Source organism: Podarcis liolepis (assembly GCF_965112155.1).
Source record: "Podarcis liolepis genome assembly, chromosome: 5".
In the NCBI taxonomy this organism is placed as follows: domain Eukaryota; kingdom Metazoa; phylum Chordata; class Lepidosauria; order Squamata; family Lacertidae; genus Podarcis; species Podarcis liolepis.
This window is the reverse complement of record NC_139556.1, coordinates 28997014-29022911: the sequence shown is the minus strand read 5'-3', so window position 1 is coordinate 29022911 and position 25898 is coordinate 28997014. Positions and strand designations below refer to the sequence as shown.

At 43.4% G+C, this 25898-nt stretch overlaps 1 protein-coding gene and 1 long non-coding RNA gene across 3 annotated transcripts in view; one reads left to right on the top strand and one right to left on the bottom strand.

Annotated features, from left to right (window-relative positions):
• LOC310706636 overlaps nucleotides 1-12845 on the bottom strand; it is a 35890-nt gene extending 23045 nt beyond the window's left edge. The window contains exons 1-2 of the long non-coding RNA XR_014525981.1: nucleotides 10747-12845; nucleotides 9825-9981 (exon numbers count right to left, since the gene is read on the bottom strand). This is a non-coding gene — a long non-coding RNA (uncharacterized lncRNA). The remainder of the gene's footprint in view (nucleotides 1-9824; nucleotides 9982-10746) is intronic.
• Nucleotides 1-13508, top strand: part of LOC310706587 (protein FAM13A-like) — a 43542-nt gene extending 30034 nt beyond the window's left edge. The window contains exons 8-9 of one of the 2 annotated variants that reach the window (XR_014525930.1): nucleotides 1689-1724; nucleotides 2735-5909. The gene's annotated coding sequence lies outside the window, so the exon portion shown is untranslated. Of the gene's footprint in view, nucleotides 1-1688; nucleotides 1725-2734; nucleotides 5910-12853 lie in introns of those variants that run through there. The other variant, XR_014525929.1, reaches the window with a different exon arrangement.
• Nucleotides 13509-25898: the final 12390 nt, after the last annotated feature.

Below are 25898 nucleotides of genomic sequence, written 5' to 3'. Positions count from 1 at the left end.
CTGAGCCAATCTGATCCATGGGAATAATTTTCTCTCTGCCACAAATATGAGAGTCAGCTGAACCCCCGGCATAAATTAAAAAACCATCTACAGGGCTTCTCCATGAGAAATTGTTCATGGTCAGCTTTCTGTAAAGCTTGCAACAACACATGATTTGCGATAGGCATTCTGTTCTAAGGAAACACTGTGACCCAGCCAATTTAGCTTCCAACACTATAATATGTGAGTTTGTTTTTCTTGGACCAGTCTCTCCAACGCTCAGTTCATACTACCTTATTAAACTCACTGCCCTTACAGTATCAGTGGTGAAATAAGGATCTCGGGTGAACATGCTGACCTGCCAAATTTAAGAGCTAGAAAATCTCTCAGCATTGAGTTGTCTTTTCCAACCAGTGTGGTTTTGTGCCAAGTAGCGTCCAACGAGATCATTCTGTGATGTAGTTGTGTGTAACTGCAGCAATGAAAGAAATATCACCCTTTGCTAACAGGAAGTCAAAGGCAGAAGGAAATTGTTACCACATGTGTAGCATTAGTGCCCTCAAAGCTACGGCATTTGATTCCCACCCCGTTAAAAAAAAGCAAATTTTGTCGAGTTGAGTTGGCTTTTGGCAAGTCCAAGCACAGTAAAGTATATTTCATGTTTTGTTAACACCACAGCATTGCACCTGGCCACCTGAGGAATGTTCCTGGTGGGTTTGGCGCAGAATGTAAGGAATTCTAACAAACAGTCACAAAAGTAGGTGGAAAATGAGCACCAAAACGAAAAAGACAAATTCAGGCCTTATGAGGGGAGTTACTGAATGGCCAACTTTGAATGTTTTGATTTCTTGGTCCCATTTGTTTATTAATTTTATTTGCAATTTATTGACATATGCTCTCTGGGTGACTCTCAAAAGAAATGCAACAATTAAAGTTAAATAATAATAATAAAAAGAATTAATTCATTTTTTAAAAACTAAGAGGACCAGAGTGTAAGACACATTTAAAAGTGCTAGGTGAACATCAGGTCTCCACCTGGTGCCAAAAAAGATGACATGGTGCAAGACAAACTGCTCTGGGAAGGTTCTTTGCATAACTGGGCTGCCACTACCAAAAAAGCCCCTCTTCCTCGTGGTAACCCTGTTGTAATATACAGTTATTGACTCACACTTACATGCACAAAATGGTTAACCTGAGTCCTGAGCTCACATTATCAGAGTAGGTGTGGCTTAGCAGGCTCTCAGTATCTCTGTGCTTTTTGGAACAAGCAAGAAGTCATGCGGCTATGGCTCTCTAAAAGTGAACTGAATCTCTCTAAATGGAGATTTTACAGCCTGCATCTTTGCTAGCCTAAAGACTGCATGATTCTTTTGGTAAGTGTTATGTACTGAAGTTCTCACCCTTGGCCAGCAGAGGGATACTGTAGATAGTTTTCACTCAGGTCCACATATGCAAATAAGGGATTGAAAGTGATGTTCAGTGATTGGATAGTTACAGAAAGTGGTTACTGTTGCGTTTTCGTGGAGCTCTATATAAGCAGGCTGGCTGAACCCTTCAGTTCAGTTCTGTTCTGGCCTGTGAATAAACAAGAGCTGTTTGAAGAATCGCTGTGTCGTCTGATACGTTCACCCACAACTTAACAATAAGAAAATCAGCCCCCCCCCCTTTAAGTCGTTTGGAACCTTCTTCTTCATTTTTACTGCCAACAGATGGAGATATGTGTGCCATAACTTCTGGAAAAAACTGTGAGTAAAATATTCAATAATTTGCAAAGCTACGTGTGATTTAGTCTAGCCTAAGTATTTTTGTAGGGAATGTTAGTTTAAAGGTAAATGAGGGCAGATGCAAAATCTAACCAAGTTTTAATGTGCTTGTACCAATCACCATTGTACTAACTCCTCTATGGGGGAGTAAGCATCTCTCTTCCATAGCATACAGACATTCAATAGGAGGACTGTCTGTCAAGACCAAATCCATGCAGAGCATGTAGAGAACATAGGCTGCATACACACTATACAGTGGTACCTTGGGTTACAGATGCTTCAGGTTACAGACTCCACTAACCCAGAAATAGTACCTCGGGTTAAGAACTTTGCTTTAGGATGAGAACAGAAATCGTGCGGCGGTGGCAGTGGGAGGCCCCATTAGCTAAAGTGGTACCTCAGGTTAATAACAGATTCAGGTAAAGAACGGACCTCCAGAATGAACTAAGTTCTTAACCCGAGGTACCACTGTACGTTTAAAGCAAACTCAAAGCACACTGTTGTTTGTTAAATATAGCTGGGAATTGCAAACAGTACCCAGAATTCTCTGGGAGAATGAATGTGCTTTAAATGTGCCTTAAAGGTATATACACAATCATAGATGGCTGGTTCATATGTAATTCTAGAATATAGAAAATAGCCCTAGATGCCTAAACTAGCATAGGCCTGAGCAAAGTCAGAGGCTTCTAAGTTCCTTCTCCCTTGTGTGAGGGCTGGAGGAGGATTTCTGCAATATTTTGTCCGCCCCCTCCCCCCCAATATCTTGGCTTAGTCTTGCCTACAAATCAGAGCTTGTGGTTTAAAGCAAACTCGGGCCAGTTTCTTTAAAAAACCAACTTCAAGGCATGCATTATGAAGCTGGTTTGTTGAACTAGCCAGTGTTTGTTTTAAACCACAAGCTCTGATGTGTGATGCTATGCCAGAATTCTTTGAAAGTGAAACTAAATGCTGCATAACTCCTTCTCCTGCTGTGCCCCCTCTTTTTCTTCCAGCATCCTCCTCCCCACCCCCACCCCCGGATCCTTGTCCACCATTACTGATCTTTTCATTGTGGAATCTCCCAGGAATTTCCAAGGAAACATGGTGCTTGCTTGGTTACATTTTGGAAAATACTGATTTACATTACCTCAGTAATCCTCCCCCAAACGCTGCCAGGTAGGTCAATATTATATTTTTACCTATGTACAGTATTGCAAAGTCAGAGAGAGAGAGACCTAAGCTTCTTGATTTAATGTGTGGAATGAGGTCTGGACTCCAGCTGGTGTGCAAAGTAGAACCATAGACTCATAGGACACTCATAGGCCCCCTAGTCCCTCCCTGGAGTTTTGTCTGCATTGATTGATGACAGGTCACTGTCCTTTTAAAAGAAACCAAGTGGAACTCTGGGGCAAGGAAAGAGAAAAAATATTCCAGGAGAGTTGCGAAGGCGTGTGGTTATCTGTGTAGGTCTTTGCTGAACTGGGGAATTTTTTTCAAAGATAAAATTTTAATTTTCTAGAGGTCCTTGGCCTGGAGTATAACACTGATAGTCTTATCTCATTATGCTACACTGCACCAGCTCTCAAATGTATACCTTATAAGCACATCCATGAATAAGGTAGTCATACTAAACAAATGCCCTAAATATTTACTAATTAGAACCCCCCCCCCACTTACAAAAATTGTGTGATTTTTACAAGTCAGAACTATAAACCTTAGTACTGAGGCAGTACAGTGGTACCTCGGGTTAAGTACTTAATTTGTTCCGAGGTCTGTTCTTAACCTGAAACTGTTCTTAACCTGAAGCACCACTTTAGCTAATGGGGCCTCCTGCTGCCGCTGCGCCACTGCCGCATGATTTCTGTTCTCATCCTGAAGCAAAGTTCTTAACCTGAAGCACTATTTCTGGGTTAGTGGAGTCTGTAACCTGAAGCGTATGTAACCTGAAGTGTATGTAACCCGAGGTACCACTGCAGTATTTTCCAGCAGAAACGCTGCAGTGTTTAGCTCCATGTACTGCTTGATTTTATTCTTAAAATTTGTGCACTGCTTAACCATCAAAGCCTCTACATGGTTTACATAGAACATGAAATGTACATCAAAATTAGCAGCAAAAGTCAGATGTGAAAAACAAGTTGACCAAAAATATTTTCTTTATTACCTTTATATGCCACCATTATCTTCCAAGGATCAAGGTGGTCTCCATGGTTCCCCTGCTCCCCATTTCATCCTCACAACCGCCCCTGTGAGGTAGGCTAGGTTGAGAGGTAGTGACTGCCCCAAGGTCACCCAGTGAGCTACATGGCTGAGTGGGGATTCAACCCCCCCCCCCCGGTCTCCCAGGTCATAGTTCAGAACTCTAACCATTACACTACACTGCCTTCCAAATATAAAGAAAACCAGTAGACTCTATATATCTCATTGAAGTCAAATGGACTTAAGCAAACTTGTGTACACCAGAGCTTTCCAAACTTTTCTTGTTGGTGACACACTTTTTAGACATGGATCATTTTGCAACACACCAGTTCAGTTTTATTAGCAAACCAGCAGGCTGCCCACTCCCTTTTAACCCCGGGAGGAGCATTGGGACCGTTTGTGCAGCACACCTACACACTGCAGCCGACACTAACGTGTCGCAACACACACACTTTGGAAAGCTCTGGTGAACAAACTTGCAGTTGGAAGCTAATATTGTAAGGGTCTTTGGGGGACAGGAGCAGATTGCAGTTTCTAGTCGAACAGTTTCTAGTGTGCTGTAGCTTTGTATAAAACTGGTAATATTCTCAGCTTTTTTTTTTTTTTAAGAAAATATTATTCTAAGACACTTTCAAAGGTCACATATTTGAAATCATCATAATCACCATTCCAGGAAACTTTCCTTCATAAAGATGGAATAATTTTCTTGGTGAGAAAAATCTGGTTGATGTTTAAGTTGGAGGCATAACTTTCTCCCATCACCATCTGTCGTTTTGCATCTACCTGTTCCCTAAGTGCATTTCTGGCTCACTCGTTCTTCCTTCGTGACTAACCTCACATGCCTCTGTTGCACTCATTCATTTTGCAAGAGCAGCAGGGTTTTCCTAACTGTGAAGACATGGAATGTGCTGTGGAATGAATTGCCATATTCAGACCAGTGTCAAGATGTTAGGAAGGAGTATGGAAATGTGATCCAGACAGGGATGACGCCTTGCATAATAATGGTGTGTGATGGTTCCCAGAGCAAACCTCCTTTACAGTGGTACCTCGGGTTACAGACACTTCAGGTTACAGACGCTTCAGGTTACAAACTTCACTAACCCAGAAATAGTACCTTGGGTTAAGAACTTTGCTTCAGGATGAGAACAGAAATTGCATGGTGGCAGCGGGAGGCCCCATTAGCTAAAGTGGTGCTTCAGGTTAAGAACAGTTTCAGGTTAAGAACGGACCTCCAGAACGAATTAAGTTCTTAACCCAAGGTACCACTGTATTAAACATCATGCCAGTGAGGTTTAGCAGAGGGTGGGAGGTGCTTCAGAGAGCGATTTGCCAAACCGCTCTCTGAAGCGCTCCCCTCCATTAAACATTGATGGGGGGGCATTAACCAGGTGGGGCCAGCAGTAAGCAGGGGCATCCCCTCTCCCAATGAGATCAGACCCCAGCCTCATAAAGCGGCACAGGGCTGGCGCCACTCCAGTGGTGAGGACTGGGCTGGATGGAGCTCAGTGGGCTCCTTTCGCCCTCCGTGCCTCGGGCGTCGTTAAAGCACTCTCTGCCACTGCCCTTATGTGCTTGTTTTCTGGGTGCAGGGTAATTTCTACATGGAGAGTTTTCTGCCGTTTGATGTGTGGTTCTGTCCATTTTTCCATTGCCTTCTGTTCCACATGCATTTTCAGTCTGTGGATCAGTTTTTCACACACTGGCTAGGGATTCAACTCGCAACTATTGCGAGTGCAGCTGGGGATTTCCTATTGTTGGCAAGGGCAGGACTTGTGCATAAATTCTCTGCCTTCTACAGCCAACGATTAGACTCCCTTGCACATATTGTTCTCTGAAATGCAGCCAAATCCTTTTGGAAGCAAGGTGTAATTTGCGCAGCAGCAATTTTAAAATTCTAGATATGTTTTCTTCTATTAGTAGAGTTATGGCCTTATGAACCATAATGTATGGGCCTTAATTCAGAACACTAATACCCTAATCTAGCATATTGGTATGGACCAGGGGTCAGCAACCTGCGGCTCCGGAGCCGCATGTGGCTCTTTTACACTTTTGCTGAGGCTCCGGGGCGGATACTAGCGAGGGGAGGAGGCGCATTGTGTGCCCCGACACGCCCCACTGTTTTAAATGCCGCAATGGTTTTGCGGCTCCCAGGTTTTCTTTCTTCGGTCCAAGTGGCTCTTTTTGTCTTAAAGGTTGCAGACCCCTGGTATGGACGCAGGAACAAAATGCCAATGCATACCAAGATGTCCCCTGCTGTAAGGTCTTCCCTGTTCATTTTGATGAAGTTGGCAGCTGTGTGTGTATTATGCTTCGTCTGCGTGGAACTGATGCTTCTGTTGAAGTAAACAGGGACACCAACAGCCATGGGGGAACTTTGTGTTCGTATCACTGGAGCTGCAAAGCTCTGGCTAGGAATTCAGAACTGAAGAGGAAGCAACACAATTCGAAAGGTATCCTTCAGCCCCAATTGATTGCAGTGGATCTTACTTCCAAGTAGGAAGCACTGCTAACATTTTTTCCCCTGGCAGAGCCCTTGTGCCTTTAACAGCTGCGCAACAACCAGAAAATCAACTGGTGAGCCATTTCACAACAAGCAGATGCAGCAGTTGGAATGAGCTACACCTGATGGAATTCTGATTGCAGATCTGGGCCATTGATGAGAACCAGCAATGCTCAATTTCTAGAAAAAAGAAATGCCAAGGTTGAAATAGGTTTGGAAACCCCACCACAACTCCCTTCACACATAAATTCAAAATGTGGAAAGTGGTCCAGGGGGCGGGGGGACCAGACCACCTTTACTAGCCCTGTCCCCAATATTGTGCTCCCTGGGACTATCGTCACCAACAACACCTCCCTCTCCAAATAGCCATGCAATTGGCACAATACTTGAAAGGGGTGTCCTCACCTGTACAACTGTATGCACTTAGGCTATCCTTTCAGATAGGACTCGGAGCACAGGGCATGAGGGGTGGGGCCAATGGCCTGTGTGACTTTGGAGTGGTAGGCATGGTCCCCCGCCCCCTACAGACATTGGAGAGGGAAGGGTACCTAACACTTGCTCAGAGAGATTTTCATCTAGTCTTACGCCATATGCTCCAGGGTTGAGCCTTAGCATTGGAAAGCACATGCTGGAGCAGAGTCTTGGTGAGGCCCGGCACATTTTAAGCTCCGACAGCCTCTGGGGCTTAGGAAAGAAAGTTACCAATGTGCTAAAGTAACTAGGTCAGACAGGGCCTAGGAAAAGCAAATACGTAAGCCAGTCAGTCATTTAATATTTATGCACTGCAGAGCCTAATCTGTGAGCATGAATCATCTGGGCACATACATACTTGAAAGAACTCAAATGCTCACATCTATCAAACAGAAAATCGCCAATAAATATATAGCCAAATTATAAGAGGTATCGAATGCTAACAACCTGAGTGTCACGAGCGATGTGTTAGGAAACCAAACAGCTACAGAGCTTGTGTTTCCCATTCCAGAAAACATGACAGCAATCATGGTGGCTGGGGGTGGGCGGGCAGTAAGCTTGAGCAACCTGTTTCCAGGTTAATGAAAAGAGGTGGGGATATTTCCAACTGGACACACCACAGAAAGCCAAAGTATGGTTTACTGAGGATGCACAAATGTGCTGGTTCCCTGAGAGCAGCAGCTCACAGCTGCTTTGCTCCTCTTGGTCCTTTTAACACAGCATGACGCAGCAGCTACACCAAGCTGTGTAATTCAAACTGGGATTGTGGTTAAGGTCTCCTGTAGTCAAAGTTTTTTGCTATCCTGGGCTTGGACAACACTTTAAGTCAAACCTTGGCTCAGCTGCCATGTCACAGTAAAAGGATTGGGTAAGAACTCCTCTCTGGGAACAAGCACAAGGGTTGTGTTCCTGCCCCACCCCACATTGACGAAGTGTGCGTTAGCCCGCCCTGCCTTGATACACCCCATTATGCTCCCGTTTCACTCTCTTCCGGGTCCAAAACAACCCATGTGTCGGCAGTTGTGCATCAATTGAATGTGCTCAAATTGGTCACAGCCTGTAACGGAAATGCGAAAGACCTTTGTATTATGAGGAGTAGTGGTGTACAGCAATAGCTCCTCTCATGCTCAGACCTTTTTGGGGTCTGGGACACTTTAGCCAGCCACATTTCTTATCTTGCAATTGAATGCCTGCTGATAAGGTGGCTAATTTATTATCTATCACTTTGTCATGGGTAGATCTTCAGAGAGCCCCAAGTCAAAGGAGCACTAGTGTACATTCCAGGAAGAATGTACAACAACAGTAGGCTTGAACACAGCTACAAGCTGTCTCTCCTAATACACAAGGGTTTGTGTGAAATAGCACATACTTGTTCTTTATACTGTATACATAGTTACTCAGACAAGTGTACAGCTCAACAATTGTGTATATGGGTCCACAGATTGTAAGGCTGCTGCTCTCTTACCATACCCCTTTCCCCAAACTGCTACACTATTCTGTAAAGTCACTTAAAATGAAGTGGAATAAAATGGGGAAAGAGACAAGAGGGGAAAAAAGAAAACCACATATATTTTCAGTGGAGTTCATGGAAGTTGGCTGCCCTTTTCTATTTGAATGGCAAGTAGAACTGAGCACCCAATATCCACAGGCACCTTTGAAACCTTTAGGTTTAATTACTTGACTAAATTTTACTTCCCTTTCCCTTTTGATGCATGATAAGACCTGCATAGGCACTAATTGACTCATAGATCCCAATGCAGGTGTGAAGGTGATTTAAAAGGGCCCATTTGCAATGATGGTCTGGATGCTAATTAAACCCTCCGAAGTTCTGTGAACTTCCATTTTCCTGCTGTCAAGGTTAAAAAACTGAAATATGGAAAGTACGTTCGACAAATGAGAATCATTACATTTTTCTCATTTGCTGTGCTTGAATTAAACTTTCTAACCCTTCAGGTTTAGAGGTTTAATAGTTAGCTTTTTTTTATCCATGGTGTGCTTTGCTACCCAATCCTATCAGGAGGAAACATAAATTGACCCTTCCAGGTATGTAGTGGTTTTAGCCGTAATTAAGGGCAAAAGCACTGGAATATGGCAGACCTATCTGAAAAGTGTTAGTTTGGGAAAAGGAAAAATAGTAGATACAGACAAAAGGAGAATTCCCTGGATGCCTAGATCCAGGTTTGGGACAACTACTCTTTGGTGAGAGAGCTCCATCAGAGATTTAAAATCACAAAGCATGCAGCAAAGTAAAGGGTGGAAATATAGGCTGTTAGATCTTTAAACATATCCCCTTCTAAGTTGCGTCCCCACTTCCTGTAGCATAGAGAGAGACCACATATTTGCTAAGTTAAAAATGGTTTACTTACAAATTTTTCAAAGGTCAGAACCATGCGCTTTTCCATACAGCAACAATAAAAGGCAGGCAGTATAACTTAGATTCCAAAATGGTAAGCAGGGGTGCTAACCTGGATAAATATTGTGGGGGCCCAGGTAATCCCTGTCCCACATAACCAGTCACATTATGCAGTGCACACACAACATTTGAATGGGAATGCCCATCAATTTTGTGGATGCTGAAGCCCCTGCGGCACTTATGAGTTGGCTCCTATGATGGTAAGAATTTCTAAATAATTTATACAGAAACACAAAGATGGTTTGCTTAAGCCACACAGTCTAAGCCTGGAGCATCTAGCTTAGGCCTCTTTGCTGGTAGGGTTCACATGGTGGAAGAGAGAACAAAGAGTTTGGTAACCCTTTCTCCCAAGATGAGAGGGTGTGACCAAGTTAAGCCTGGCAGGACAGCTTACTCTATGGTCTTAACCCCTTCATACATTAATTAGAGTTAAGCATGTTGGTTATACAAGGCTGGATATGTTGCATGGTAGCCTCCCGTGCTCTGCTGTCATTAAGTTAAGTTGTTCCTCTCTAGTGGCTACCTAGAGTGCGCCCTCTCTGCTTTGTTCCCCTCAGGATCTTGGGGTGGTTTTCTCATATTCCCAAACATCATTGCAGTTAACTTTACCTCAGGCTTCGCTATAGTTACACCCTTCCCATTTAATGGATTCTTTAATGGCTTTGCAGTTTCATCGCAGCCTGCAGGTGTAAAAAAAAAGAATAAAGAATTGCATTCTCAATAAATCAAGAGGAAGGCATCTTTATTAGATGTGCCGAGTCTCATTTGTGGATGTATGTCTCCAGACTGTATTAATGTCTGCACATTCTTTAATCCCACCCCTCCTTTTGGCAGGACCTTCTCACACTTCACTACTGATTCTAATCTATTTCTGTCTTAGTTTAATTTGAAGCAAGTCAAAATCCATCAGAAGAAGAAGAAGAAGAAATGGAATGAGAAGGGCTATCACAAATGTTTTAACTGCTAATAAATGCCCAGAGGAGTTGTACACCTATTACGTTTTACCTCTCGATTGCTGTACCAATAAAGCTCATACCTCGCTAGCGGGGAAGGGGAGGGAAACTGTAGCCCTTCAGATGCTGTTGAACTACAACTCCCATCAGCCCCAATCAGCATAGACAATGGTTCAGGGATGATGGGAATTTTAGTCCAGCAACTTCGGGGGGAAGGCATATGTTCTCCATCCATGCTCTTCCAGTAACTACCGTAACTACCTAAGCCTACAATCCTAAATCCCCAATCTTTGGTAATAAATCTGGGTGAAAAAACTGAGTAAACATGGAAAGGTTGAAGCTTCGTGGTACAGCTGAAGACATTCTCCTGCCTGAAGCAAGGATGGTGGCACCCCATTGAAAGCAGAGAAGCTGACCGGATTGGCAGTTGAATCTTCTCCGACTACTGGAAATAGGACAGCACCCTCCACCCCCACAAGGTCAGTAGGCTACCTTATGGTATAGCGTTGGCCATGTGGCACACGCAGCTCTAGTCTGCAGCATCTTACTGCTACCCCCTGAGCCCCAGCTACAAAATCTGTGACCCGAAACTACCACCTCACCTTGTGCCATGGTAGGGCTTCTCTTATCCCAGAAAGTGGCTGCAGCAGGCTTACAGCATAGCATAGTGACACATAGAAATGATCTCACAATTGGAAACAAACTTTGTTATGGGGCAACTAGTCAGTATAGTCTGCATTAGGGATGGGGGGGGGGAAAATTGATTCAGTTTACATTTAAAAGTGAGTTTATCAAATCATGTAAGCACACTTCAAAATTCACACTTAACCTGAATTTTGTGGTGCATTTCTCTAACCAAGCCATGTTTACAAAAATACATGTCTTAGGGGGTAATTTGCATAAAAATGAATATGCTACTTAAAATAACATGCAAAATGCATTTTAGTAAGAGAAATTGTTTGCAAGGAATGTGTCCACTACTTAAAAATGTATATAAAACGTGTTTATTTGGAGAAATTCACAGTGTAATGCTGAATAATTTTCATGATACACTTTCTCCCCCATGATACTCTTAAAAAAACAACACACCCACAAATTGCTCCAGCAATGTGGAGAAGTGGGAAGTATTGTGGAAATTTAAGATGGGAAAATGAAAAAGTTAAGAGAATTGAAACTGACAATTCCTTCCATTCATAGTCTGCATTCCTTAAGGGGCAGACAACAAGCTAAAGAACCTCCTATTTTAATAAGAGGAATATTTCTCTTAAGATTGTGGTGATGAATTTTTTTCTTTTTGAACATCTTTGATATATTTTCCAGGGGCATGACTATGGCTTGGTGATATAGCAGGTGGTTTGCCTGAAGAGCGTCTCAGGTTCAGTCCATGGTACCCCAATTTAAAATGAAATAGCAGAACTGGGAAATACCTTTGCTGGCTGAGAGCATGGACACCATTTAACGACACAGTAGAGAGCACTGGGCGAGACCAGGGGTGAGGAACCATGTCCCACCACATGTTGCTGAACTGCAACTCCCATCATCCCTGGCCATTGGGCATGCTTGCTGGGGCTGATGGGAATTGTAGTTCAGAAACAACAGGTCCCTCAACCCTGGTCTAGACAGACCAGTGACCTACTTTGGTATATGGCTGGTTCTTATTTTGTTGTGAGTCTGAGTTCTTTTCAGGCATTACATCTAGGTGTTATTTAAACATGTGGGGGGCAGTGGGAGTGAGTTCACTATCTCAGCCCCCTTGTTGCTAACCCTTCCAACTTGTGGTAGGTGAACGTCTGCAGTGGGGAGCCCCAATTTGCCATGGTTCTAAAATGCATGGGGAGCATCCATAGGTACAAAAGCTTCCCTGCAGCAGAAATTCATCTTTCTCAGTTTGAAAGGTGACAGAAATGTCAATGGGGATGTTGTTGGCAGACATATTCCCTCTGCTCCTCTCACACTTACAACCTGAAGTATTACTTCTGTTATACTGATTTCCATAAATGTTTCTCTCCCTGAGTTAGGTCTTAAAGGTAAGCATCACATGATGATTAGTGAGGCAGCAAATGAATGTCAGTGGCTCTCTGGGCGTGGAATTATTTCCTCAATAGGTAATCGGTTTACAGAGTTGGGTGCATGTGTCTGAGATCTTCACTCCGTCTCTCTCTCTCTCTCTCTCTCTCTCTCTCTCTCTGTGTGTGTGTGTGTAAAAAGAACACAATATTTGTAACTTAAACCTTACAAGAAGGACAGGTTACCTATTGCAATCAGTTAGTGATTTCCCCACCACAGAGATGGTTAGAGCTGATAAGGTACTGCACATAATATGCTGGATGTGTGTTCGAATGTTGACAACACTGTGCTATCTCAAGCAATGGCGTGTCTTCAGAATGGCTTCTTAGGACGTGCCACTTATCCATTTCTCTTGGCTGCCAAAACCCATTATCAATTTCACTTAACATCTCTTTTTTTAACAAACCTATTTTATTGAATATTTTCTTGGTTTACAAAAGTATGTGCAATGTCTCTCCCCCTGCCCCGCCCCAGTAACATGTTTAACAGATCAGTTTCATTAGCATCTCTTCTTGAAACTTTCCCTTGCAAGGCACTGACATGACCAGCCACCAGGTGGAACGCTTTGAAAAGCGTATGAAAGGAGGTTGAAGAAATTGTATCCTGGATCAATTGCTCTTTTTCAGCAGTGCTGTTTGCTGTTATTAAACTCTCAGCATCTCATTTGTCTGCTCTGGATAACCACGCTGAGAAGCATGTTCATGACCCTGGTGATGAGAGCTGATATGGCTGTCTTCATATCTCTTCATTTTAAGCCCAGAAAAACAAACACACTTGATAACTTCTCTGCCTCGACAGCAGCCCTGTGAAGCAAATTTATGCACAGTGCACTTCTGATGTTTTTTTTTTTTTTTTTTTTTTTGGAAGGGGGTAGCCATCATGAAAAGGATTAGCAAATGTTAAGGAGAAGGCTCTGAGAAAGCTGCTGCCTTTCCTCACCAATTACTGTAGTTCAAAAGGCAAATCAAAATCAGCACTGCCAAAGATGCCATCCACAAGTTGGAGCTGCGAATTTCTTCAATCTGCAAATCTGTTTGTTGGAGAGCAATTTGTGTGTGCATGTGTATTTGTGGGAGAAATATAGGATGCTTCTTCACAGTAACAACAAATCTATACATTTGATGCTAAAGATAAATTTGTGGAAATTGTAAGGAATAACGAAAACCTTTATTTTTTAAAAATAAAATGTTTTCATTGAGTTTTTCTTGGGTACAATTTGCAGATGAAACCTTTATTCCAGACCACTTAAGCTATTTAAAAGGCCTGGATGAACAGAACTATATTTACGTGGGAGGAAAAAAGATCACAAAGATGATGTTGGGTGAGCCTTTCTTGGAAGGCTACTCTACAACCAGGGTGCTACTACTGAAAAGGCTCTGGTGGTTACTTCACTTTGTGGTCACTTCATTCAGTAGAGGCACCTGGAGCAAGCAGGACATCAAAGAGATCCAGGTCAGATATATATGGGAGAAGATGATATTTGGCTTATGCACCAAAAGGTGGCCTATATAGTTACATATAAATGACTTTCTAATTCAGATGAATGCCAGACCATGATTTGGAGACACAGAATTGCCATGTATGAGGAGGGGAGAACACAAAAGTCCAGCTCTCAGTGTCCCCTCATGTGTATCACATCAAACCATGATTTGGTGTTCCATCTGAATCAGCTTACTATTGCACCTGATGTCTGGCCTAAATATCCATGTGTGCACAAGTATATCTGTTACTCATTTTGAACCTTTAAAAAACCCCTTAAAGAGACCTCTTAAAAGATCCTTTACCCCTACCCTTTAAATCCATCTTTGGCTCTAGTGATAGCAAATGTGGGGGGGGGGGGGGAGAAGAAAAACATTGGAAGAGACAGTTTAGCTATAAAACTAATCTAAGGCTGTGTGATTATTAGCAGCTTAAGAGTCAGGCCATTTCCCTGCATGGCATTTCAAGTCACATTTGCATTTTGCTGCACAAACCAGAGAGTGAGGTGGGATGTCCTATGCACATTACCTGTTTGTTTCCCTGGGCACCTGCACCTGCACTTGCCTCTATTCGTTAAGCTGTGATTGCACATGCAAAACAGCTGCCTCACAGGAACACACCTCAGCTTAACTGTGAAGTGATTGTGGCTTATTGTTTTCAAACTGGATGGGAGCTGGTTAGAGGGGAAATGTATCAAACTGCAGTATTCCTCAAGAACTACGGGATATGGATGGTGGCTAAGAAACATTGTGTGGACACAAGTTCAGACATCAGGAGCAGAAGGAAGCCTACTGGAGCCAGAGGAAAAGGTAATGCTTACACAGCATTGTTAATTCATCTATGAAATGTTATAGGTATTAAAATCAGGCCCTCTCCAGCTTATTCTACATGACTGGGGCCATGGGTGTAGCCAAGGAGGGGTGGTTGCCTCCTTAAATCAATAAAATTCAATACAAATACATAGCAAACTGAGGTTCTGCCCCCCAAACAAAAAGCCTGCCCCCCTAGCAAAAATCCTGGCTATGCCCATGACTGGGGCAGTTTTGTGCTTAAATGTGGCAGTAGCAGTTCCATGTGTTTATTTTTGCTTTCAGACCCAAGCTGGCATGCTGTGTATTTCATTGAAATTTATTGTGCTGAGGTCCTTCTTGAGGTAATTGGATGCTGAAACGAATCCTCCCCTCCTCCGTCGAATCTGGTGTTTCTTCTCTAGCTTAAATTCACCCACTTCTTGAGTCCTTTTCCCTCAGTTCTTTTTGTTTTACTTCATCTTTCTACCATAGGCTGTTAACTGCCATTTTCACTGAAAATTCCTCTCAAGTTCCATCTTCCTTTGTTCACAGCCTGGCCTCCCATTGGTCAGGGCAAAGAGGCCATGACATCATCACCCTGACCAGGTCATTCCATCTGATGTTGCTCCTTTTTTGCCTGTGAGAGTTGTGATAAAGCAGAGTGTGTTCAGCTAAAGAACTGACACAGTTGAGGGTGGAGTGGAAAGTTAGGTGCTTTCCCCCTTGCTTCTCTTTCTTTTGTTAACCCAAGAACTGAATAATGTTTTCCCTCATAAAATGTGACATTAAGGGTTCTGTTGCTCTTTTTAAAGGCATTTAAATAATTCACAATGGTGTATCTCCACAGCGCTGGAAACATTGTTAACAAGTGTCTCTCTAGAGAGTCACGGTTCTGCTTTGAAATTCTCACTCCATGTGAGAAAGGAAGAGTTCAGAACTTCTTGGCACCGTAGAAACTGTATTTCGCAGGCATATTATCATTTATTCATATAGTATAATCTATGTACATGGTGCTTTGGAAAGAACAGGCACGTGAGCGCTTTATTTTAGTGGATATTGAATATTGGAACATAAGCATTGTGATTTTCAGTATGCGCAATATGGAAATATATATATCTGCAATACAGTCCACTGCTTGGAAAGCCCAAAACAGCCAGGATTGAAGGGGAGGGGGAATGCTGTTAAAAAGGTGAAAAGATCTGGCACGACACGGCCCCAACAGTAATGCAGAGAAATGCAGGTGCAAAACCGCATTTTGCACTAGTGTGGACAAGACCCTTGAGAGCGTCTACCTCCTGATACAGTACAGATACAGGTTGAGCTGCAACTTTAATTACATCATGTGGTGATAGCCTTCCCCCTGCTTCAGTGTAATCTCTGCTTTGCGTAGAAAAGTGGATCTGAATTTTATAGAATGTGTGACCTCTTGACTTAGTTTGTCCTGAAGTTTGACATCTTGCTTACTGCTTATTGGAGGTTTCGCTCTACTTTTCAAATGTGCTTTTAATTTGAAGATGATTTGCTCATCACAGGTTGATGAGGCACTCATGCGTCTTCTTCTGTACAGCAATATCACCGTATCGATAAAGACAGTTACGTTTTGTCTGAGTGCCAGCCTCTGTGTCTGCCTTTCTTAAGCAGGGAACCTGGTAACCACAAAATGGACAACCCAAAAAACCTTAGACCATAAGTGTATGTGCCTGTGCCTTTTGGATAATTAGATTCTAACTTCTATTACTTTGAACTGGAGCTATGTGTGATCCCTGGAGACTATGCTATTTAATGTAACCTGGTAGAGGCATTTTTTATTTTTTTATTCGTTAAAATAATATTGCTATCACACAGCAAGCAAGTTAAAAGACTGGTGCGCCAATTCAGTTTAGAATTGGGTTGGATATGCAACCATTTCTGACCGGTGCGCCAATTCATTTTAGAATTGGGTTGGATATGCAACCATTTCTGCACTGTGACATTTGCTCATGAGGCCACTGTGTCTGGCTGTGTCTCTTCATGGGGTTGCACAACTGACTTGTGGGACTATTTGTTGTGTCTCACTGTTTCAAATAAGGTCAAGATCCGGAATTAAGAGGATTGAAATGTCTTAGAGTAGTCAGTCCCATCCTGAATGCAGAAATACAACAGAATTACCTTTGATTAGGGATGCAATCCTATCCTACTTGGGGTTAAGCCCCATTGAAATAAATGGAGCTTATTTTGAGGTAAATGCACATGGGATCAAACCACTGTCGGGCTCCACCCATTTGTTGTGACCTACAAAGCACCTGCCTTTGGTCTCCTTGCACTTCACCAGGAGGCTGATCCGGCTATTTCCTGAAATTTGAAGACTTGATTAGCTATAACACTTGCTGGATTCAGGGCCAGAGAGGTCTGGCACCCACAAACTCATAACACTCTCCCTTTGTCTCCCTCTGAGACTTGGGCTCAAAGGCAATTTTGTGTTTCCAACTTTTTTCTTTCTTTTTTATAAATGACTTTCCTTCAAAAGATCTGAAGAGGCAGGGAAGCTATGCCAGTACCTTTGAGACATCAATCACATATGGTGGGAGAAAATGATACTTTGCAGATCACTGAAATTTAATAGAAGAATTTGTATCGGCCTACACGTCTGTGTGCCATCATTCTAGCTCTGAGCAGCATCTATGAGCTAACAGAACCACATGTTGAAACTGTGAGTTGCCATCCTGGCCTTCTTTCCATCTAGGAATCCTTATAGATTAGTGGCAGAGGGCCCAAACAGATGTAGCATTAAATATGCAAATACATAAAATGTACTCGACTCTGTCTGAGCACGTGGGAGGGCCACTCTGAGCCAGAGTACATATGCATAATTTTTGAGCCCCCCCCGCCCCCCGGGTCTGCACCCAGCCCACCACTGTGGTGAGCAGGAGGTTCCTCACAAGTGGATGGGCAAAAAAAAATATGTCGTCCTCTTTTTTGACACATAGTTTGAAGGATGTACCACTTAAGAGCTCCAAACATGCTTGGCTAAGGAACTTCCATGAGGCATCTGGCTCCTGGCCACTACTGGGAACAAAATCCTGGACTAGATATGCCAGTGATCTGATCCAGCGAGGCAAATCTTCTAACACACGAGACCTGGGCAGCTACTCAACCTTCCCAGGTGCTACTGGCAGTCACTGTTGTAAGAGAACTGTGGGACACTCTCTCTCTCTCTCTCTCTCTCTCTCTCTCTCTCTCTGATTAAAAATCTTTTGGTTCCTAAATGTATTTTGACTAAAGAAATATGAGCTAGTCTTGCTTGGTAGCGCACCATGCTTTCATGTTGTGAATAATTGATGATCATTGGGTCTGTTTATTGGTCTTGGGGGTATTGCTTGGGTGATTGATCGCTGCTTCGCACACAGCCTTTACATAATTTGGCAAGTACACCTTGCTCTAGAAAATAATAAATGTGCCAGAGGATGGAAGTTATCCCTCCCACCTCTCCACACATTTAACAGCAACGGCCATATTTTCTGTTGCATCTTGGGTTCAATAAAAATAGGATGCTGCTCACTGGAATGGCTTGAACTTGTGCTTGCAGTTCACCTTATAACGGGGCCATGGGCTGATTTGCAACAAGGCGGATTAGTCCCAATTGGTTTTATGGGCAAGCTGGCACCTCTGGCTTTGACAAGGTATTTATCTTGCAGAAGAATCTTTGGGTCTAAGAGAACACAGTGATGTTTCACACATTCTGTGGAAGTGAACCATGGGGTTTGTCCGCTCAGTGTATACTTGGCAGGGATTTGCAGCTAGTCTTGGCACTCTGCCAGGAGTCGCTGGAGTTGGGAATCTTTGGCTCTCTACGCAGCTGACCATGTGGTGGACCAAAAAAAAAAAAAAAAAGCAGTTTGGAGCATCTTACTGGGCTCCTTATTGGTCCTACCCACCTAGGCTGGTCATTGGGCCCTCCAAACCTGGAAGGGCTATTGAAAGCTTCCTGTTTGGACTGGGTGATCACCGCCTTCCTTCTTATGTTAGGGAAGGACTGTACTCTAGTAGGTAGAGCAACCGCTTGAGTAAATTGTCCCAGGTACAATCCTTGGTGTCTTTAGGTATGGCTGGGAGAGACTCCCACCTAGGGAGCCACTGCCAGTGTAGGCAAGGCCGAGTTAGATGGACCAATGGTCTGGGTTGGTATAAGACCACTTCCTGTATCCCTCCCTCCCTCTGTTGTCTCCACGCTCCTTCTGTATCAGGCCCCAGGTCCATCTAGTCTAGCATCCTGTTTTGACTGTGGCCAACCAAACGCCTGCAGGAAGCTCACAATCAGGGCAAGTGGGTCAGTGCTCTCCTAGTTTGCAATTCCCTTGGTGTCTCCAGATATGGCTGGAGATGCTCCTGGCTGAAACCCTGGGGAGCTGTTGTTCGCTTAGGGTGCTGGGAATTGTAGCTTTGTGGGAATTGGGGGCGGGGGGGGGGGAGCTACAGGGGCCATTTCAGAAGTGGGGAAGGGATGGCCCATGAAGCACATCATGCATTCAAGAGGCAGAGAGGTGGTGGCAAAATGGTGACAAAAGAAGGCATTTTAAATTTGGTTAAAATTAGGAAAGAATTGAAAAGGGTACTACTGCTAAGTGGGCCTTTGAAAGTGTGACATGCTGTATGGACATTCCTGGAGGAGGGATGATTCATCAAGCTCCAGAGGCTTGTTCTTAGATGCAGTCAAGGTTAAATTGTCAAACAGCAATGCATTTCAAGAGCATTTATTTGCAATCATAGTTAAATACCGTGTTCTACAATTCAGAATTTTGTTATTGTCTTTTGATCCTTATTCATGTTTTTGAAAACTGCTTATAGTTTTCCTCCTAATATATAAAAATTGTCTAAATCAATAAAACAAATTGCTCTTCTTTTTTACCTTTTCCCCAGCCTCTCCACACTACCCCCCCCCAATGTATTTAGGCTTCCTTGTGTGGTTTTTTTTGTAATAAAAAAAACTTACATCAATTTTGCTGTCTTCCCACCCTGAAAAATATTCCCAAAGCTTTTTAAAAAATATACTGATACCTCCTTGTTTCTTAGTGACCCTATTATGGCTTCAATCCTATTGGCACTCAATCAGCATAATTTGCTATTAGAGTGAATGATGGCAATAACTATTGTGAGGTTAGCTGCATAGAACAAGCACATTTCCCAGCTATATCTTATTTTGAAACAAAGGGATATATGGTTTGCCCATGCTTGCCTAGTATAGAGTCCCATTTGATTTGTAGCAATATTCAACCTGCATGCAGAACCGTTGAGTTGAGAGAGAGAGAGATAGCTATGGGGCACAATCCCATACTGTATAGGGTTTGAAATATGGAGGACTGGGAATTACATGGATGATCCCACCTGCCCTCCCTAAATGAGTGGAGGGCTGTTGGAAATTCTGGCTGTAACTCATAGTTGCATTGCCAGGGTGACTCAGCAATGAATGGCACCTTCAACATGATGGAAGCACATTTAACAGTCTGACTCACTTGGTGTGTTCTGCACCTCCAAGCCATTTTGTCCTAAAGTGGAACTGTTAAAACCATCCAAGTACTATGTCAAACTTGGACAGTGAGTTAACAGTGATGGAACTGGGAGCTGCTAATCTTGGTCCAATATAGGTCTTACACTTCCTCTTCAAGAACAGTGTAAAATGTATTCTGCTTGCTTATCCTATACAGATTTGGAGTGCAAAGAGATTTGAACAGCTATTAATGCCTAACCGGCATTTGGTTCAAAGCGCAGGTCTTGAAGGAACGGTGCTGACTCAAGTCACAACTTGTGAGTCATTTATTTGAGTCATCCAGTTCTACTACTTTCTGGTGGCTGTCTTATTTTTCTGGCACACATGGATACAGCCTGTTCTCCTAAGAATAATTGTTAATTCTGCCTTTCATTAAGAGTATTTTCTTTCTTGATAGCATTACAACCATGTATAGGGATCAAAAGTAGGCTGTTTTATTGAATATTTACATTAGATAAAACAAAGCAAATGAAAAATTAGGAAAAACCTTATCCCTGACAGGGAAGGGTTGACCAAATGTTATGGGCAGATCATGGCTTTGTCCAGACAGGGGCATTATCTTGCATTTGGGTCATTTGGATATGATTTTTCTGCATGCTCAATGAAGGACACCCCTTTTTTTTGCTCACCATCTTTATTGATATTCTGCTTCTGAGTGGAGCTTGGCAGAGAATAACCTGGGATTATGTTTTGTTTTCGGCCTCCTCCTTAAATATTCCCCGTTACCTTGCAGGATCAGACTGCAGTTTGCTTGTTCATTTATTTAAAAATAAATGCACTTTTGCACAATTTGGATTTAATAGAACTGTGCAAAATCTGTAATGATAAAACAAATTGGGGCCTCTTAATGGTCTGAGTAGGGACGCAGGTGGCGCTGTCGGTTAAACCACAGAACCTAGGGCTTGCCAATCAGAAGGTCGGCAGTTCGAATCCCTGCGACGGGGTGAGCTCCCATTGTTCGGTCCCTGCTCCTGCCAACCTAGCAGTTCAAAAGCACATCAAGTGCAAGTAGATAAATAGGCACCGCTCCGGCGGGAAGGTAAACGGCATTTCTGTGCGCTGCTCTGGTTCGCCAGAAGCAGTCATGCTGGCCACATGACCCGGAAGCTGTCCACCGGCTCCCTCGGCCAATAAAGCGAGATGAGTGCCACAACCCCAGAGTCGGTCACGACTGGACCTAATGGTCAGGGGTCCCTTTACCTTTACCTAATGGTCTGAGTTGAATGTGTGCTGAACTCTTTGTAAATTAAGGATCTCTTCTATCCTTCTCCAAAAGATGTCCAACTTCATATTAAACCACATTGGGATCTGATTATGTTACTGAGGGCCCAGCCACACTTTCCCATAAGTCCATACCTCTTTGGCCCATTTTCAATTTGGTCCAGGGCTGGGTGTTCGTACTTGGGATTTTTGCCTAAGCTTTTACTTGAGGAAGATCCGTGAAAGCCTCTGCTTTCCCATTTATTCTTCCTTCAGCTCTGCGCAGCTGTGGCAGAGAGTAGAAGAAACAGCAAGTCAGAGAATCGAGAAGGGATTACGTTCACATAGCTGGACCTGCATGTATCTTTAAAACAAATGAGGGCAAAATCGAAAGAAACAATGAACTGCAAAGGCAGCAGACGTGTTTTGCGCATATATCATGTGATCAGTCGGGTCAGCAATGCTAAGGACCAGAAGAGCTCTGCTCAGAAGTTGGAAAGACAACTGGAAAATGATTCTTGAGGGGAGACAGGGAAAGAAGGTGAAGAGGTGGACTGCCCCAGAATGCAACTCCAGGGAAAAGTATGAGGAATCCCATTTAAGAGCTGTTTTCAGAGCAGTTTAGGAAGTGGAGCAAATCTCTCTGGGTTTCCCCTGGATTTCATAAAACTTGATCTAATGGTTAACCAGAGCAAGCAGAGAGAGAAGCTGTTGGACCTGGGATAAGCGATCAATACAGAATATGGGGGTAATATGCGTCCAAAAAAAGGCAGCCACACCACCCATTTGTTTAGGTGTGATGTTTGTCTTCACATTTAAATTGCTATGTCTCTGTCTTGCGTTATTGCATTACAGTGGATGCATTTATGTAAGATGTGCTGAAAAAACAGAGAGGCCGATTCAGCCATACCCAAGCATGGAGATATCAATACTTACTGATCCAGCAGTGTTTGGGGCAGCGGGGGCTGTTCTGTGCCCAAAAGGCTGCCCTACCTATAGAATCCTCAGCTTTTTCAGCAGGACGCGAAGTGCCAAAGGTTGTGTGTGCCTCCTTATATTGAAGTGAATAAGAAAGCCTGCTGGCACAATGCTCCACATAGAGAAAAATGAAGAGCTGGGTTATTTTTAGCGAGCTGCCTTTTGTCTTGCTTGTTCTAGATTCTTGCTTATGTATGCCTCTAGGTCATGCTCTGCTGAGAACCTGCTTTTGGTGAAATAGAATTTCCTCCTCCTGACACTTGCAAGGAAAAAATACATATATTAAAGGGGATGCATGATCAAAGCTTTTTTCCTGAACTGCTAAATGACCAAGTGTCTTGAGGTAAAGCGTGTCCTCATTCTGTGAAATGTGTGGTAGAAAGCAACTTGGGCAGCAAAACTGTGCACACATAGAAATGGGACACAGAGACAGGCACGCTGAATGGAGAGATGTAGAGTTAAGACTGACCCGTGAGGTGGCCAAGTTTGCTGAGGGTACTGAATTTTTCAGGGCTGTGAAAACAAGAGAGAGATCGTGAAGAGCTTTTAATGGACCTTTCCCAACTGAGTGAACGGGCAGCAAAATGGCAAATGCAAGTGTAAAGTAATGCATTTCTGGGTGAAAAATCTTAAATTTCAAATGATGGCTATTCTCTGCCTCCACAATTCAGAGGCAGTAATGCTTCTAAATGCTGTTTTGTTCAGGTCCTGCTCATGGGGTTTCCACAGGCATCTGCTTGGCCACTGTGAAAACAGGATGCTGGACTAGATGGACCACTGGCCTGATACAGCCGGCTCTTCTTATGTCCATATGTTCTAAAGCGAAGCCCACTTGAGAAAAAACAACAACAGGCCACTGCTGACATCTTTAAATGTGTATGCATTCACTCAGTATGTGAACAGGGACACCCCAGATACCCCCGGGTGATGGATATTACCTCAGTGTCTCACTGTGACATGGAGCAGGAGACTTACTAAGGGACCTACCACTTGACATGGATGTGTGGTAGTGCAGAGGACACTTTCCTTCATCTACCCTGTCCATAGCCTCCATGAATTGGCTAAGGGAGACAGGTGCAGAACTATAACCTGGTTAGAACAATCCTAGGCTTGTTCACTCAGATGTAAATCCCACTGTATTCAGTGGTACTTAACACAGTTAAGTTTGTTTAAGATTGTGGAGACAAGCTACAAAGCTGCCTTATATAGCATAATGTCAGGTCATTGGCACAGACCAATGTGGGGAACCTTTGGAACTCCAGATGTTACTGAACTACAAGTCCCATCAGTCCCAGCAAGCATGGCCAGTGGCTAGGAATGATGATACTTCAGCAACACCCAGAGGGCCAGAGGTTCCCCACACCTGGTCTATGTAGTCCAGGATTGTCTTCTCCAGCCGTACCATGTTGTGCCCTCCAAATGTTTGGGGCTGAAACTTCCATCACCCTCAGCCAGGGTCCCAAAGCCAGCAGCTCTCCATAAACTCAGGCAAGACCCTTCCCTCTTCTGCAACCTGGGATTCTTTTAATTGATGATGCTGGAGATTGAGCTCAAGACTTTGTAGATGCAAGTCATGAACTTAAACCATGCACTGGGGCACTTTTCTTTTTTCTCATTTGGTGGAAACACTGAACACGTCACTCTTGTGACACTCCCAGTTCCTTTCCCTTTTAGCATGTTGGAGATTTCAAATGCAAAATGCCAAAGTGCAACAGAGTCAAAGTTTTTACTTAAAAAACTAAACCATAATGCTTCGTGTGCTTTTCTCTGTGGGTTTTTTTTTAAACCCTTAAATCCTGGTTAGTCATTTCTATGCTAAAACTCTTATCTCCTACTCTGCACCTTTACAGCATCTTACATCATTGTTAATATTTCTCCTTTGAGGTTTTAGTCAGTGCTGTTAGCACTATGTATAAATATGAGTAACCCTTCCAAAAAAAAGTGAAGTGAGAAGAACTGCAGATTTGTTTGCAAACCTTATTTGCAAACAGGAAGCGAGGCCCATGGCCATTCTGGAGAATTATAAGGCAGTGAAACCCAAACAAGTAATATTCTCAGCAGAGCTGAAAGCATTCATCACTTAATCTGTGGAATCTGTTCATTAATCATAGATTTTAAGCTCTGGAATTTCTCATCAGAAGAACCCTCTCTGCAAAGTCTTGTAAACAACTTGTGCACATTAAACCATAACCATGCCCATGTAGTAAACAGAAACAAGTAATTATTATTGAGTAAATAGCCTCATAAGATCAAAGGCAATGAAGCTTCATTGTACTAATTCTTAAATTGTTAAATGCGTACATTAAGTTACAGCCACAACTTCCTTGTGAGACAGAAGAAGAACCTCCTACTCTGATTCAGGCTAAAGGTTTGCTTAGGGCAGGTGTTTGGAACCTTTGGCCCTTCAGATGTTGTTGTGAACTACAACTCCCATGTCCCAGCAAGCATGGCCAGTTGCAAGAATGATGGGAGTTGCAGTTCAGCCCTCCCCCCTCTTAAATGTGAATGCAACCTGGATCAAAAACACCAGACAGCCAACCTAACAGCTGCCAAAGAATTATAACAAATAACCATAACCACCGCCTATTCATTATTGACTTCAAAATTCTTTTAAGTAGTGAATGGCAGGTTGTAGAGACTATCATCGTCTGATTTCCCCCCAAAGCAATTTATGATTTGTTTAAGAACCATTGGCATTAACGCTGTCCATTGTTTTTGTCCATTGGAGTGTTTTACTCCAAAAGACAGTGAACTTTAAGAGATTTGCATCAGTGAACATTGGGGGGCTGTTTTCCTTTTTATCTTGTTCATTTGGGGTGCTTTCCCCATTTTTTCTTGCACTCCCATAGTTTGGGAGCCAAGATTGTAGAGGTGTGTGTGTGTCGTAAGCAAATACTTTTTAGTTTACTAGTCAGCAGTCTCAGCTTTGGCTTCTCCTTGCATATCATTCCTTCAACTGTAGTCACCTTGATTTTTAAAAAAACTTATTTCCCAAGAAATAATATTCATGTATGCTACAGAACAGAATGTAAACCCTAGTGGTCACTAGGACAATGTGGGAGGCAGTTCAGTAGAAGTAATCTAGGGTCTGTGAAAAATAACATAAAAATAAAGGCCCTGCAATCAGGGGCGTATGAAGTGGGGGGCGGAAGGGGCGGGCTGCCACGGATGCCACTTGGGTGTGTGTGACAAGATGGCCCCTGCTTCCCCCCAGCTGTGGAGTGACCAAGGGTGTGCACAGTCATAATGGGCGCCACTCACGTGGCATCCATATGGGCTGCTGCTCTTGCGCACCGTCCATACGGGCATCTGTCCGGGATGCCTCTTGCACGGCAACCGTATGGGCTGCCACTTGTGAGCAGCGGCCCATACGGAGTGCGCACGCGTGGCAGCCTGTATGGTTGCCGTGCGTGTGTCACTGGGTGGTTTGCCCCGCCCCTCGGCGTCCCACCTCGGTTCCGGAGAGGGTTCTTCCGCTACTGCCTGCAATCACTGTGAATCATGCTTTGTAGGACTGACATCAAATGCCACAAGCAACCAAGCAGAGATGCTCAGTTTTCCTGTGCACCAAGGAATGTGGATTTCTCTAGTATTCACTGTGCTGC